The sequence below is a fragment of the Schistocerca piceifrons genome, chromosome 2, assembly GCF_021461385.2.
Source record: "Schistocerca piceifrons isolate TAMUIC-IGC-003096 chromosome 2, iqSchPice1.1, whole genome shotgun sequence".
Lineage (NCBI taxonomy): Eukaryota > Metazoa > Arthropoda > Insecta > Orthoptera > Acrididae > Schistocerca > Schistocerca piceifrons.
Window position 1 is genome coordinate 1,034,368,807 of NC_060139.1, and position 17,798 is coordinate 1,034,386,604.

The following is a 17,798-nucleotide window of genomic DNA, read 5'->3' on the forward strand; positions in this document are numbered from 1 at the left end:
AAAATTCCCTGTGTTCGAACTTGCCCCGCTAACGCTAGAGGATGTAACCTTTCCCTTGACAATCACGAGCCGTCCAGTGTAACTATTTTGGAATTCTATTAACTGTAAGGAAATGCATGCCCTGTTCGTTGGTAAAGCATGCTTTAAAATTTCGAACGTGTCAAAATCGAATGCCCAATACTAAATCATGGCAGTTCTTTTAAAGTATCAGAATGTGCAGATTCTAGAATTGACACGCCCATTCTTCCTACGATATTTTGGGCACTTAACTTTTAAATCTGCCCTGTTTTTACTTTCATAATGATGCTTTTCACGAGGCTTCACCACAGTACAGTGAAAGTTTTTTCTTTTTCTGTTCTGGTACTGTACATGTGTGAACTTAGTTTTTGATGTCCTTTTATGTAACATTTTAAATATCCATTGCATCGTGCTTTTTGAGTTTCATATCCATTAGAAAAGCTTAAACCGGTCGTGGACTAATTGAGCGGTTATGTGTTAATTCAGTATACAGTTGCGCAGCAGCGCTGTCCATACATGGGAAAACTGGTAGTTGTGTAACAAGGTAAATGCCGTTTACGGCCGTTAGAATTTTTATTTGGGGCGATTGCAATTTCGAACATCGGTATTCTTCAAGCGTAACAAAGTTTGAGAAAAGGAAATGTACGTTTCATGTAAAGACTTTGAAACTGTGGATGAACATGAAACTACGCATACAGGCATAAGCACAGCGGCTGTTCCGAACCTAAAAGGTGCGCAAGTTTGTTGCAAACGTTTAATCTGACTATATTTTGTTTCACCGCTGCTGTCTCCCGAGCTATTAATTCCAAATATTTCTGGAGTCATTTTAGATAACTCCATTCTGTTCTAACGCAGATTTGTATGAAAGTTTTCAGTAAATGGTAGTCTCTATATTTTTACTTCGACGAAAGATGCTAGTATCTTTTACGAACGGAACTGGCCGCGTCAATCCGGAACCGCGCTGCTGCAACGGTCGCAGGTTCGAATCCTGCCTCGGGCATGGATGTGTGTGATGTCCTTAGGTTAGTTAGGTTTTAAGTAGTTCTAAGTCTAGGGGACTGATGACCTCAGATTTTAAGTCCCATAGTGCTTACAAGGGAACCTCACCATCGCACCCCCCTCAGATTTAGTTATAAGCTGGCACAGTGGATAGGCCTTAAAAAACTGAACACAGATCAATCGAGAAAACAGGAAGAAGTTGTGTGGAACTATGAAAAAAATAAGCAAAATATGCAAACTGAGGTGTCCATGCGTAAGATAGACAGCATTAAGGAGAGTGTAAGCTCAGGAGCGCCGTGGTCCCGTGGTTAGCGTGAGCAGCTGCGGAATGAAAGGTCCTTGGATCATGTCTTCCGTCCAGTGAAAAGTTTACTTTCTTTATTTTCGCAAAGTTACGATCTGTCCGTTCGTTCATTGACGTCTCTGTTCACTGTAATAAGTTTGTCTGGGTTTTGCGACCGCACCGCAAAACCGTGCGATTAGTAGACGAAAGGACGTGCCTCTCCAATGGGAACCGAAAACATTTGATCGCTAGGTCATAGGTCAACCGATTGCTCCACAGGAAAACACGTCTGATATATTCTATACGACACTGGTGACGGCATGTGCGTCACATGACAGGAATATGTTGTCGACCCACCTAACTTGTACACTTGGCGAATGAAAAAAAGATTCTTCTGCCTTGCCCGATTTAGGTTTTCTTGTGGATGTGATAATCACTCCCAAAAAAGTGATGAAAACAAGAGTTTGTCACATAAACTGCAACGAATGAATTGACTGAAAATAAAAAATTAAACTTTTCACCCGAGGGAAGATCGAACCAAGGACCTTTCGTTCCACAGCTGCTCACGCTAACCAAGGGACCACGGCACTTCTGAGCACACAGGATCCTTGATGCTTCCTATCTTACGCATGGACTACTCAGTTTGTATATTTTGCTTATTTTTTCATAGTTCCACACAACTTCTTCCTGTTTTCTCGATTGATCTGTGTTCAGTTTTTCAAGACCTATACACCGTGCCAACTTATAACTAAATCTGAGGGGGGTGCGATGGGGAGGTTCCCTTGTTAGAGCCATTTGAACGAGTGAGACTGTAGAAAATTCTAGGTTATTTCTTCAAACAAAATTTGCTGCTAACAGTCACTTAATGAATATAGTTTTGTTTTGATAAGCACGACATATTGAGTATTTCTAATTTTCAGGTACTTATTACATATTTATGTATGGTCATCTTTCTGTGTACAATTTTCGAGAGATTAAAAATTTTACTTGTAGTCTTTGACTGTAAAGCGAATAACAAACCATAGTTCATTACTAAAAACTATGTAACTCTGTGATTAAACTGCGGTATTACGTATTTATTTACTTACTATATAACACGTGTTTCGCGCTGGAGTACCTAGCTCCCGCACACCGTTGTCAGAAAAAGTTGACATGTCACACAGGTCATACATTTTCTACAGAGGAATTCATATCACAGATGATACTCTTTCGACAAAGGTTCCTTACAGAAAGAAAACGGATAACAGCAAAAATAATTCCCGAAATGAGTCGTTCTTAAAACGGGTGTAGCTGGTCATTGGGATTGTGGCTCTGACGGAAGTCTGCATCTACATGATTACTCTGCAATTCACAGTTAAACGCCTGGCAGAAGATTGGTCGAACCACTTTAGGCTACTTCCCTACCGTGCCACTCCCGAACAGCGCGCCGGAAAAACGAACTAATAAACCTTTCCGCGCGAGCTCTGATTTCTCTTGATTTAGTACAATGATCATTTCTCCCTACGTAGGTCGGCACCAACAAAATATTTCCACACTCTGAGGAGAAAGTTGATGACAGAAATCTTATGGCAAGGTCCTGCCGCAGCGAAAAACGCCTTGGTGCTAATAGCTGCCACCCCAACTCGTGTAACATATCCGTGGCACTTTCTCCCATATTTCTCTATAATACAAAACGAGCTGTCCTTGTTAGAACTCTCCCTATGTCCTCCGTCAATCCTATCTGATGCGGATCCCACACAGCACAGAAACACTCCAAAAGATGGCGGCCAAACGTAATGTAAGCAGTCTCTTTAGTACACCTGTTAAGTTTTGTAAGTGTTGTACAATAAATCAGAGTCTTTCTTTTGCTTTCCCCACAACATTTTTTGAGAGATCGTAACAATTCGTAATTGTAATCCATAAGTATTTAGTTGACACCCCAGCATTTAGATTTGTGTGATTTATCGTGTAACTGAAATTTAGCAAATTCTTTTTAGTGTTCATGTGGATGACCACATTTTTCATGATTTGGAATCAGTTGCCACTTTTGCACCATACCGATATGTTTTCTAAATCATTTTGGACTGATGACCTCAGCAGTTAAGTCCCATCGGTGCTCGGTGCCATTTGAACCATCTAAATCATTTTGTAATTCGTTTTGATCGTCTGATGTCTTTACGTGACCGTAAATGACAGCATCTGTGAACAAACTAAGAAGACTACTCAGATGGCCTCTTTAAATTGTTTATCTAGCTCAGGAACAACAGAGGGTCCATTCCACATTGGGGACGCCAGATAATCCTTCTGTTTTACTCGATAAATTTCCATCAGTTATCAGGAACTGTGACCTTTGAGAGGAAGTCACTAACTCCGTCGCACGACCGAGACGATTCTCCATAGGCATGCAGCTTAATTAGAAGTCGCTTGTGAGGAACGGTGTCAAAAGCCTTCTGGAAATCTAAAAATGTGGAATCAATCTGACATCTCCTGTTGATAACAAACATTATTTCTTCGTGGGAATAAAGAGCTAGCTGTGTTTCACAAGTACTATATTTTCTGAATTCGTGTTGGCTATTAGTCAAAATGTTTTCTTCTAAGTGATTACTAATGTTAGAGACATTGTACGTTCCAGAATCCAACTGCAAATCGACATTAGTGATATAGGTCTGTAATTCAACGGTTCCACCTGTTTCCTTTTTTGGGTATTGGTGTGACTTGAGCAGCTTTCCAGTCTTCAGGTACGGATCTTCTTACGAGCGAGCGGTTGTATATGATTGCTAAGTCTGGAAATTTGGAGGACTTAAGATCAAATAAGGCAGAAGGGATAGATAATTCCATCAGAATTTCTAAAATCGGTGGGGAGTGGCAATAAAAAGACTATTCACGTTGATGTGTAGAATGTATGAGTCTGGCGACATACCATCAGACTTTCAGAAAAGCATCATCCACACAATTCCGAAGACGGCAAGGGCTGACAAGTGCGAGAATTATCGCACAATCAACCTAACAGCTCATGCATCCAAGTTGCTTACAAGAATAATATACAGAAGAATGGAAAAGAAAGTAGAGGATACCCTAGACGACGATCAGTTTGGCTTTAGGAAAGCTAAAGGCACGAGAGAGGTAATTCTGACGTTGCGATTAATAATGGAAGCAAAACTAAATAAAAACAGAGACACTTTTATAGGATTTGTCGACCTGGAAAAAGCGTACGACAATGTAAAATGGTGCAAGATGTTCGAAATTCTGAGAAAAATATAGGGGTAAGCTATAGGGAGAGACGGGTCATATACAATATGTACAACAACCAAGAGGGAATAATAAGAGTGGACGATCAAGAACGAAGTGCTCGTATTAAGAAGGGTGTAAGACAAGGCTGTAGGCTTTCGCCCCTACTCTTCAATCTGTACATCGAGGAAGCAATGATGGAAATAAAAGAAGGGTTCAGGAGTGGAATTAAAATACAAGGTGAAAGGATATCAATGATAAGATTCGCTCATGCCATTGCTATCCTGAGTGAAAGTGAAGAAGAATTACATGACGTGCTGAATGGAATGAACAGTCCAATGAGTACAGAGTATGGATTGAGAGTAAATCGAAGAAAGACGAAGGTATTGAGAAGTAGTAGAAATGAGAACGAGAAACTTACCAGGATTGATGGTCACGAAGTCAATGAAGTTAAGGAATTCTTCTACTTAGGCAGTAAAAAAAAAAAACGAGTGACTGATGGAGCAAGGACAACATCCTGGCCAAAAGAAGTCTACTTACATCAAATGTCGACCTTAATTTGAGGAAAAAGTTCTGAGAATGTACGTCTGGAGTACAGCATTGTATGGTAGTGAAACATGGACAGTGGGAAAATCGGAACAGGAGAGAATCGAAGCATTTGAGATGTGGTGCTACACACGAATGTTGAAAACTAGGTGGACTGATAAGGTAAGAAATGAGGTTCTCTGCAGAATCGGAGAGGAAAGGAATTTGTGGAAAACACTGATAAGGAAAAGGGACAGGATGATAATACATCTGTTAAGACATGAGGGAACGACTTCCATGGTGCTAGAGGGAGCTGTAGAAGGCAAAAACTGTAGAGGAAGACAGCGATTGGAAGACATCCAGCAAATAATAGAGGACGTAAGTTAAAAGTGCTACTCTGAGATGAAGAGGTTGGCACTGGAGAGGAATTCGTGGCGGGCCGCATCAAACCAGTGAGAAGACTGATGACCGAAAAAATTGTATGGAACTATTGTACCACTATGCTGTGAAAGGAACGTGACTGGTATACAATCTGGACCCGAAGTCTTGCTTATTAATGTTTTAAGCAGCTTCGCTACACCGAGGATACCTACTTTCTTAGTCACTCATGTTGGCAGTTTGTTCTTGACTCGAAATAGTTAAAACTATGCAGAATGTGCTGCTTTATGCACAGAAAAAGACTGCGATGTTAGAAGCCTACAGGCTTTCGTGACGGTTGCCATTGAGGTAAAATATTTTGGGTGGTTAGGCCAAGTTACGTTCCTCTTCAAACTACTTGAAAACTCGACATTTCGATCCAACTACCGCTTGACTGCGCAGCCAAGTGCAATATCATTTTGTTGGTCTAATTACGTCAGGTAATTCCTGAATTTGTGCGCATGGCACTTCAGAAACAATGCATTATACACCACTGTGAAAGACAGTGCTTACATCAGTTGGTTTACATCTTGTGTAATAACAGTACAGTTAAGAGTAGTCGAATGTTAGTAAACAAGTTGTTAAGCCAAGCACGCCTTACCGCTGTCTTTTCTTGCGTGATGTTGTTTCCCGTGCTGGAGTGCAGTAGAGCCATAGTAAAAACTTAAAATTACGTCTAAGTAACAGCCTAACACAAGTTCTTATTTACGTGCTTAAAATGGCAACTATTTTCGCCAGCGCAATGATCCCAGGGAATAGCTGCAGTTCCTAGGAAACACAATACGTATCTGTACAGGGTGATTCTGGCAAATAGGGGCGAACTGTAGGAAACGATTCCTGAGAACCAACAAAGGTCATATGGACATGGCGGAAAATGGGTTCCATTGAAGGTAGGTAAGGTAGCCGACCGTGTGGAACATTTTCCTCAACTGCCAATGCTCCTAAAACTTACAAGGCGTCCAGGATTTATTACCTCCGAATTTGCCTCATTTGCACAGTGCTGAAAATTTTGTCATCCATTCTGTTCATAAGTGAGGCTACCTTTACGATGGGCACTATAGTCAACATTCACAACACCCACCTGGGAGGGTCGAAGAATCCTCATAGTATGGTGGCAGCGAAACGCTAACACCGTTTCGGCCTCTGCGTGTGGGCGGAAATAATTGGCGACTGCCTCGTGGGACCAGACATTCTTCCACGACGACTCTAGGCGAGGCATATCTGCACTTCCTGCGGGTGACCCTGCCACCCCTTCGGGGAGAGGTGCATCTGATAGTATGAAGGGTAATGTGGCTACTAAATGATTTTGGTCAAGCTCAGTTGCGCATTTCCGTGCGGAGACATCTCGACAGGATTTACCCCGACAACACATAAAGACTGGATCGACGCCAACTGTGCACTGACACCACACCATTGAAACAGGACGATCAGGAGGTTAGTTTTTAACGTCCCGTCGACTATTAGGTCATTAGAGACGGAGCGCACGCTCCAATTTGGGAAGGGTAGAGAAGAAAATCGTCCGTGCCTCTCGAATGATTCATCCCGGTATTTGCCTTAAGCGTTTTAGGGAAATCAGGGAAAACCTAACTCAGGGTGGCCGGAAGAGGGGTTTGAACTATTGTCCTTCCGAATGCGAGTTTATTGTACTAATAACTGCTATCTCTATCGGTACCACTAAAATACTAGTACAGGCCGATCAATCCCATTTTCCTGGTTTATTCTTCATCTGCATGGATATTCCGCAAATCACACTAAAGTCCCTCGCAGAGGGTTCATAGAACCACCTTCACAACAATTCTCTATTATTCCACACTGTCAGCGCGTGGAAAAAAAACACATCTTTCTGTACGGGCTCTAATTTCCCTTATTTTATGATGACCTTTTCACCCTACATATATCGGCGTCAACAAAATATTTTCGCATTCGGAAGAAATAGTTGCTGACTGATACTTCGGGAATAGATTCCACCGCAACGAAGAACGCCTTTGTTTTAATGACGCCCACCCCAAATCCTGTATCATGTCAGTGACACACACACTCCTACTTTTCGATAATACAAAACTTGCTGCTCTTCTTCGAACTTTTCTCGATGTATTCCATTAATCCTATATTGTAAGAACCCCGCACCACGCAGAAGTACTCCAAAGAGGACGGAGAAGCGTAGTGTAGGCAGTCTTTTCGGTAGATCTGTTGCGTCTTCAAAGTGTGCTGCCAGTAAAATGCAGTCTTTGATTTGCCTTCACCACATCATTTCCTGTGTGTCCTTCCTAATTGAAATTGCTCGTAGCCGGCCGTTGTGGCCGAGCGGTTCTAGGCGCTTCAATTCGGAACCGCGCTGCTGCTACGGTCGCAGGTTCGAATCCTGCTTCGGGCATGGATGTGTGTGATGTCCTTAGGTTAGTTAGGTTTAAGTCGTTCTACGTCTAAGGGGACTGATAACCTCAGCTGTTAGCTCCCATAGTGCTCAGAGCCATTTGAACCATTATTAAATTGCTCGTAGCCGCGCGGGTTGGCCGCGCGGTTAGAGGCGCCATGTCACGGATTGCGCGGCTCCTCCCGCCGGAGGTTAGAGTCCTCCCTCGAGCGCGTGTGTGTGTGTGTGTGTGTCTGTGTGTCTGTGTGTCTGTGTGTCTGTGTGTCTGTGTGTCTGTGTGTCTGTGTGTCTGTGTGTCTGTGTGTCTGTGTGTCTGTGTGTCTGTGTGTCTGTGTGTCTGTGTGTCTGTGTGTCTGTGTGTCTGTGTGTCTGTGTGTCTGTGTGTCTGTGTGTCTGTGTGTCTGTGTGTCTGTGTGTCTGTGTGTCTGTGTGTCTGTGTGTCTGTGTGTCTGTGTGTCTGTGTGTCTGTGTGTCTGTGTGTCTGTGTGTCTGTGTGTCTGTGTGTCTGTGTGTCTGTGTGTCTGTGTGTCTGTGTGTCTGTGTGTCTGTGTGTCTGTGTGTCTGTGTGTCTGTGTGTCTGTGTGTCTGTCTGTGTGTCTGTGTGTCTGTGTCTGTCTGTGTGTCTGTCTGTGTGTCTGTGTCTGTCTGTGTGTCTGTGTCTGTCTGTGTGTCTGTGTGTCTGTGTCTGTCTGTGTGTCTGTGTCTGTCTGTGTGTCTGTGTGTCTGTGTCTGTCTGTGTGTCTGTGTCTGTCTGTGTGTCTGTGTCTGTCTGTGTGTCTGTGTCTGTCTGTGTGTCTGTGTCTGTCTGTGTGTCTGTGTCTGTCTGTGTGTCTGTGTCTGTCTGTGTGTCTGTGTCTGTCTGTGTGTCTGTGTCTGTGTCTGTCTGTGTGTCTGTGTCTGTCTGTGTGTCTGTGTCTGTCTGTGTGTCTGTGTCTGTCTGTGTGTCTGTGTCTGTCTGTGTGTCTGTGTCTGTCTGTGTGTCTGTGTCTGTCTGTGTGTCTGTGTCTGTCTGTGTGTCTGTGTCTGTCTGTGTGTCTGTGTCTGTCTGTGTGTCTGTGTCTGTCTGTGTGTCTGTGTCTGTCTGTGTGTCTGTGTCTGTGTGTGTCTGTCTGTGTGTGTCTGTGTGTCTGTGTCTGTGTGTGTCTGTCTGTGTGTGTCTGTCTGTGTGTGTCTGTCTGTGTGTGTCTGTCTGTGTGTGTGTCTGTCTGTGTGTGTGTCTGTCTGTGTGTGTGTCTGTCTGTGTGTGTGTCTGTCTGTGTGTGTGTCTGTCTGTGTGTGTGTCTGTCTGTGTGTGTGTCTGTCTGTGTGTGTGTCTGTCTGTGTGTGTGTCTGTCTGTGTGTGTGTCTGTCTGTGTGTGTGTCTGTCTGTGTGTGTGTCTGTCTGTGTGTGTGTCTGTCTGTGTGTGTGTCTGTGTGTGTGTCTGTGTGTCGTTCTTAGCATAAATTAGTTTAAGTAGTGTGTAAGTGAAGGGACCGATGACATCAGCAGTTTGGTCCCTTAGGAATTCACACACATTGGAACATTTGAATTTCTCGTAATTGTAATTTCCAGGTATTTAGCTGAATTTACGGCCGTTAGATTCGATTCGTGCATCGTGTAACCGAAGATAAAGGACTCCGTTTAGCACTCGTATGAGTGACCTCACACTTTTCATCATTTCGGGGTCAATTGCCAAATTTCGCACAATACAGATCTGTTCTAAGTCGTTTTCATCTTCTGATGACTTCACTGGACGATAGATGACATCTGCAAACAACCTAATGCGGCTGCTCAGATGGTCTCCTAAATAGTTTATGTAGACAAGGAACAGCAGAGGGCCTATAACAGTACCTTGGGGAACGCTAGAAATCACTTCTGTTTTACTCGATGACTGTCAATTACTACGAACTGTAACGTCTCTGACAGGAAATCACATAACTAAGACTATATTCCATAAGCATGCAATTTCACTACAAACCGCTTGTGTGGTACAATGTCGAAAGGGTTCTGGAAATCAATCTGAAATCCTTTGTCAGTTGCACTCAATACTGCCCCACGTTTGCTTTTGAATCATTGGAACCTACACTGTCAAAAATCTTAACTCCGTGTTAAAGATGCTGTACCTCCGATGGACCTCATTTGCGGCGATATATCCGTATGACTTGTTTTTTCATCCTAAATCTCTAGGGGATGGTTTCTTGCAGTTTGTCCCCATTTAGCAAAATCACAGTGTGTATTAACCACCGGTGAATTTGAGTCTACCGTGGCTCGAAATGGGAAAATGCCCTTTACTCCTGGAAATATCTCACTGCTACATTTGTCTACACTAGAAATATGACAAGGGCAGTGCTGGCGCAAAGGATCCTGCCACCTGCTTCCGCCTATATTGATCTAGAACGAAGGGCGATTGCTCTCTAATCGTCCTCCCTTGCCTTCCTGAACAATGAGCTATTGCTTTTCCTCTATTTCGGAAGAAAGGGTGTTGCCTCCACCGCCAACCCCCCCCCCCCTCCGACCCCTCCAACGTAGAGCAACTGACTTGTGTATCAAATGGCAAAAAATTCAGAAAATGGTGGAAAATGTAAAATAGCCACGTTTCCCCCGTTAGTCTTAGAACACCATTGTGAAAGTAAGGAAGTTGCCCTAAGTGTAAATTGGTGGGAAATTGAAAAATTATAGATTAGGCTTCGTCCTGCTGATGTCAAGCAATTCAGTTGAATTGGAATTCGGTTCAGTTGAACCAGAATGTAGTTCAGTTTCAGTTCAAAAATCGGGAGTCCACAAACCATAAATTTATAAATGTTGCTAGATCAGCTGTCCATCTCTGATGTCAGACATTAAACAATGTAATACAGCCCTTTACCTTAACTTCGAAGCCCAAAAGATCACTTCTGATAAGATTTAAATAAAAACTATAAAAAAAAGTCATCTGGTGATAAATTCTCTTATCCTCCGTTTAAAATGATGGGGAGCGCTCTGGTTGTCAGAATTAGACCGCTTATCCCAACTTTAAAATCTGTGTAGCTCGCTGGTGGGACACGTATGGTTGTCAAACACTTGTTATGGTCGTATGTAGTGGGATTGGACTGGGCGAGAGCTATGAACTTGCATGTTCATTTACACAAGTACAGCGCCATCCTTTATAATGTGTACACTAATGACCAACCTATACCTCAAGATGCAAGACTGTTCGTATATGGTGATGGCACAGCTGTGGTGGTCCAGGGGTCCAATTTTGATGCAACATCTGGCAATCTCTCTAGAGCGCTTGAAGAACTGGCTCAATACTACGACGCCAATCACCTCAAGCCAAACCTTGACAAAACCCACCTGCGCAATAGAGATGCTGGAGTTGAGCTCGACGTTACATGGCAAGGTAAGAAGCTAAAGCACTGTCCAACACCTAAATACCTTGGGGTTGTACTTGGCAGAACGCTTTCCTTCAAGCAGCATTGCCAAAACACCAAGGCTAAAGTCTGCTCCAGGAATATCATCATCCGCAGGCTGACAAACTATGAATGGGGAGCTCAACCATCAGTACTGAGAACATCAGCACTTGCTCTGTGTGTTTATGCAGCAGACTATGCAGCGCCAGTATGGGAAGCATCTGCACATGCTAAACAGGTTGATGTAAGTGTAAATGAGACAATGCGAATTGTTACAGGCTGTCACAGACCCACACCAACGGGTAATTTGTAACTACTTGCTGGAATTGCCCCATCCAAGATCAGAAGGCAGGTGGCAGCAGACGCTGAGAGAACAAAGAAAGAAACAGATTCTCGACACCCACTGAATGGGCACGTCACTCAGGCTCGTAGGCTTAAGTCTAGAAATAGCTTTATTGCAAGAACCAAGATCCTCGACGGTTCACAGGAAGATAAGAGTCCGTAAATGGGAGAATGAACAAACCGCACTGCAGATAATACCGAAAGAGCAAATGGCACCTGGAAACAAACTTCCTTGTACAGTGTGGAGAACACTAAATAGGCTGAGGGCTGGTGTACCCAGATGCAAAACTAATCTGTGCAAGTGGGGACTGCTGACTAACGATGATGACGTTTTTTGCGGATGCGGAGAGGTACAAGGCGAGGCACATCTGCTCACGTGCCGACTACTACCGGAGCCCTGCAGTTTCAGTGACCTGCTACAAGCCAATGACAAAGCCGTAGAGGTGGATAACTATTGGAAAAATAAAATTTGATCTGGACACGGAAAAGTAAAGTAAGTAAATTGTACTCCGCAGGTTGTGCATCCTTGCCAGAGACGGCTGCATTATTTCGCAGTAACTGTGCGGCGTCGTATTGTACTACGCGCTAAGCCTCCTCGGTTACCACTGTTGCGGCCCTCACTCAGCGATCCCGTCTGCACCGGTATACTCAGTACAATAACGCCAGGATGAGTGTCTCAGCATGTGGAACGTTCCAACACGGAATCCCACTTAACATGCGCTTACAATGACGCATTCCTAAGGCCTTAACCACGACTCAGTTTTAGAAGTAAGCGACACGCTATTGTGCTGCGCCAACTGGTTTCTCCGCCCAGGGACTGGGTGTTTGTGTTGTCCTCATGCCGGCACGGTATCTCAGTTCGGTCAGAGGGCTAATCGTCCTCTGCAACTTAAATGGGTGTCATGGTACGTCCGCCCCGAGCAAATAAAACGAACAAAATGAGATTAAAAAAAAGTGGCTAGCGTTGTTGCCTCTGGACCACCGGATCCCGGGTTCGATTCTCGACCGGGCGTTGTCATTCGGAAAAACGGTGAGACTGGACAGTGAAAAGATTGGGAATTTGTACGAGTGCTGATAACACTGTCGTTCTGCGCCTCAAAAACTAATAATAAGAATCTTTATTATCACGACCATTACGGCCGTACGCAGACAGATAGCCGATCTTACGTGTATGGGCATATAGACCTTCTTTCCGCAAAACATTAATGCGACAGTTTACAGAACGTGCGGTTGCGACGATGATTTAATGCTACTGTCATTAGTCAAACGGATTTTCGTTTTAGGTACGCGTTGATTGGAGCTTACTTGGGTGGGTACCGACTATGCGCGGCAAGATTTACACTTTGTCCAACTGCGCGACGGCAGGTTCAGCATTACCTTAAAAAACAGGTCGAATGCGCGCGACTGTTTTGTTTACTACGTGGTAATGTTTGCAAAAATGGTTCAGAAGGCTCTGAGCACTATGGGACTTAACATCTGACGTCATCAGTCCCCTAGAACTTGGAACTACTTAAACCTAACTAACCTAAGGACATCACACACATCCATGCCCGAGGCAGGATTCGAACCTGCGACCGTAGCGGTCGCTCGGTTCCAGACTGTAGCGCCTAGAACCGCTCGGCCACTCCGGCCGGCGCTAATGTTTGCAATGAACTGTTCTTTTTTATTAATCACTTTCTCTGAGGACTGCGCTGTGTGTGCCAGTATGTGACTAGTAACTTGGAATTGCATTGTAAAGTTTCTGTGGCGCATATGACAAGTGAAAGGGGGCATTAGTTGATCAGTCTTCTAAGAAATAAATTTCGGAAAGGTAAACACAGTGTGGAGTAGCGTGGAGGAGCACAGCAAAAGCCTGTAAATCACGTGTTTATTTAAAACGTTCTTCAATCCACATTCTGTTTACTAATGAAGTCAGAACCATGAAGCCAGTCATAACTTAGACAGTTTATAATAGTGTATTACTGAATTGTGAGAGCCGGCCGCGGTGGTCTAGCGGTTCTGGCGCTGCAGTCCGGAACCGCGGGACTGCTACGGTCGCAGGTTCGAATCCTGCCTCGGGCATGGGTGTGTGTCATGTCCTTAGGTTAGTTAGGTTTAAGTAGTTCTAAGTTCTAGGGGACTTATGACCTAAGATGTTGAGTCCCATAGTGCTCAGAGCCATTTGAACCATTTTTGAATTGTGAGACCTTTATAATTAATTCTTAAAGAAGTTGCCTCCAATGAACTATTTCCAGTCAGGTTGTTACTGACATTAAAAAATATATATTTTTGTCGGACCAGGACCAGAAGCTCCATTCTGCCGCCATTACGAAAAACTTTAAATGAACAGTGTTTTGCTGGAAATGAATATTTAGTGTAAGAAAAGAGAATGCGCTTCCCCTCAACGACTCTAGCTATAAATCGTGTGCTTCTTATCTGATAATTTACGACTGCTTTGTGGCAGTGACAAAATTTTTGTTGACAGTACGTTAGACTACTGCTGCAAATGTTTTTGAGTCATTTACATGTTTCAAACAATGGTCAGTACATCCCCCTTTTGTACCGGTCCCTTGTCCGTTCGAATCTCGACTATAGGTGTTTTGTTTATGCGTCTCTGCACGCCCATCCCTCTTATGCCATCTCAACACTATCCACCATCATGGCATCCGTTTGGTCACGGGTGCCTTTTACACCAGCCCGGTTGAGAGTCTGTATGCTGAAGCTGCTGAACTACCACCGTCCTACCGCTGTGACTTTCTCCTCAGCAGGTATGCATGCCGTTTGTCTGCTATGCGTGGCCACCCCTACTATGCCTCCTTCTTTGGTGATTCCTTTGATCGTCAGTATGGGGCCCGTCACTCTCCTTTGTTACCACTTGGAGTCCGCTTTCGCCACTTCCTTTGGCGACTTAACTTCACACTACCTTCAACTTTCCCAGTGAATGTGAACCCTTCACCACCTTGGCTTCGTTAGGCGGCCTGAGTTAACCTTGGCCTTCATCGTTTCCTAAGGACACTACTCCAGCCTCGGCCTATCGCCTCCAGTTTCACGACCTTCGCATGAAACTTATCAGTAGTACCTTTGTCTACGCTGATGCCTCTCGGACTACCCGTGGGGTCGGGTGTGACTTTCGATATCGGCTTCCGGCACACTCCTCAGTATTTACAGCCGAGCTCTTGGCCGTGTATCAGGCCAGGGAGTACATCCGGCGATACAGCCCTTTCCAATTGTCGTCTGGCCTGACTCACTCAGTGCACTCCAAAGTCTATATGCGCCGTACACTGCCCATCCCTCAGTGCAGTCGGTCCAGGAAAACTGTCAACTGCTCACTCTTGATGGAGCCAGTGTGATGTTTCTGTGGGTCACGTCGGTCTGCCAGGAAACGAGCTACTCACGCTGCTGCCAAGGCTGCAGTCCTCGTACCTGAGCCCGCTAGTTCTTATATTCCCTCCGATGATCTCTGCGTTGCCGTCTGTCAGGAGGCGGTATCCCTTTGGCATCGCCAGCAATCTTCACGGGAATAAACTTCAGCTTATTCAGCCTCTCCCAGCGCCTTGGACGACCTCTTCTCGGCCCTCCCACCGGGAGGAATTTTAACTCTGCTGGGTATTGGGCACTGCCTTTTTAGCCATCGTCATTTGCTAAGTGGCGCTACCCTATCACTTTGTACACATTGCGCCCGAATTTTAACCGTCCGCCACTTCCTGCTGGAATGCCATTCTTTTTAAACAATTTACGTTCCACCATGGGTTTGCCGTCTGATTTATCGGCCGTTTTGGCGAATGATGCGCGGGCTGTCGACCGCGTTTTACTTTTTATTCGCCGAAGCAATATGGCGAAAGCCATTCAGTTTTTAGTTTTTGATCTGCATTTCCGTATGGTGTTTTTAGTCGTTTTTCGACGTGCCTATTTTTAGCTGTCTCCTGTTCTGTCCATAGGGACTGACGTAGTCGTTTAACTCCTCTCTGTGTTCGTGTTCTATAATTTTGACTTGGACGCGTAAGACCGCGGTTTTTTTTTTGCGTCCTAAAACGAAACAAAACGCCCAGACACGCGGGGTTGGCTACCATTCGGTGCGCGGCCGTACGGTCGCGTTTGTTCGCGCTGCACAGTTATCGTACGCCGTAGTTCTAAAATTAAGTCGTGGTTAAGGCGTTAGGAATGCGTCTGTGTAAGCGCGCGTAAAGTGGGATCCCTATGTTGGAATGTACTGCAAGTCCGAGGCACACATCGCGACATTGTTGTACCGAGTGCGGGTGCAGTCGGGATCGCAAAAGCGGCAACCGAGGCGGCTTGGCGCCCAGTGCAATACGCCGCAGCATAGTTTTCAGTGCGGAATGATGTAGCCGCCTGTGGTAAGGATGCGCTAGTTGTGGCGGACAACTGTCCACGTTCCTCACTGATGACGTCACGCTGCCGCTCCACATGGGCAGGTAAAGCAGCCTCTTCCTAACAGGGCACGGCATTTATGAGAATAAAGACTTACGTCCATGCTTCTCCCAATCTTACCCCACTACATACGGCAGTAGTGACTTTCTGACAACCACACATCTTGCACCAGTGTGCTATGTAGGGGTGTTCAAAAAGTCTCTCCGCAGTGAATATACCGAAATGAAATTCAGTGAAACACAAGTCATTAATTTATTGAATATTCATTTTTACTTAAAAACCTTCACATTAAATGTTGAAAGTGTCCCCCCTGTTGTTGAATACACAATTCAATTCGTCTAATCATGTTTACAAACACAAGCTGTAACATTTCTTCTGTAACAGAAAGCAGTGAAAGTGGATATAACAGTTTTCAATTCATCGATGGATTTTGGACGGTTTTTATAGACAGTTGCTTTCGCTGCACCCCAGAAGAAAAAGTCCGGTGGTGTTGGGTCAGGCGATCTTGGAGGCCAAAGTCCCTGTGAAATTATGCGATCACGAAAAACATCAGCAAGCAGTGACAATGAAACACGAGATGTATGCGCGATTGCACCATCTTGTTGAAAATAACCGTTCATTATTTCACAGGTTCTCCTATGAATGGGTAAAGAATATCACTGCAGTATCGTTGTGCGTTTATTGTATCGTTGAAAAACCCAGGCAGGGGAACAATCATACAGCACGCGCAGCTAACAATCATGCGGCACTGCGGAGACACTTTCCGAACACCTCGTAGTTTTCCACAGTTAGGATAAGCGGCCTAGTTCTGACAATCAGTGTGTCCCATGATTTTAAACTTATGGTGCCGGTAAGTAAATTTCTCGCCATTCTAACCTTAAAAGATGTGAATTTTGAATCCCCCCCCCCCATATGAAACTGAAAAGTGAACTTCGTTTTCTATTTAACATCAATGGGGTGGATTAAATTGTGTAAATTGTGACATCAGAGAAATAATTGTTTAAACTTTGGACAGCTGGAGTAGCAACATGTTTAAACTTACGGTTTGTGGGCTCCCAATTTTCAAGCTAAACTGATGATTTCACATCATTAGGACAATGCCCTATCTTGAACTATTCGAATTTCCCGTCAGTTTACATGTAGGACAAGTATCTTAATTCTACAGTAACGTCATAGGGCTTGGGGTAAAGCCCAGACAGTTTTGAATGTCCCCAATTTTTTGAATTTGCTGCAATTTTATAAATACGGCAATTTGGTTGTTAGAGGGGTGGGGGAAGGTGAAATAATACACTTCGTTCCAGAAAAATAGAGGGAAGAATAATATAGTTTGTTCGAGGACAATAGATGGCGGGGTGACATAGAAAACTATAGGATTTTGTTCATGATCAACAGGTGGCATTAGAGAACAATACTCCTTTGTTGGAGAACAATAGAGCGGTGCAGGAGGAAGTGCTAGCGGCATCGTTTGTGCCACAACTGTCCTCGTCATACTGCTTGTACGTACATTCCTATCTTTGGGACTAGTTTCAGGGTGGCAACCACATTCTCAGGTGTTCATTCTTGTAACCACGCAAACTGTCAAGTGGAGTGGTCTGTGGTCAGCGACGATGCGTTCCAGTTTTTGAGCTTGACTGATGACATGGATGAGCGTTTGAGAACGAGGCTGCGACCCAGCAACGAGTCCCGAAGATAGGAATATAAACAAACAATAAAAACATCTCGTGTTTACAGACTCAAACGCGTTTTGCCCTTTCTTTATATATTCAAGGCATATTCAGTGGATTTAATCTGTAATTGTAGTTCCTTTACATGTAGCAGTTACTGATTCCAAACACGTCCGACCACGATTTTTATGTATATAATGTTGGTGATTCGTTTGTCCTGTCGTAATGTGCGTTT

The 17,798-nt window shown here is 44.3% G+C and overlaps 1 protein-coding gene across 1 annotated transcript in view; it reads left to right on the plus strand.

Moving 5' to 3' along the window:
• Window positions 1-17,798, plus strand: part of LOC124776861 (PRL-1 phosphatase) — a 629,058-nt gene that overhangs the window by 451,471 nt on the left and 159,789 nt on the right. The gene's annotated exons all lie outside the window — the stretch shown is intronic.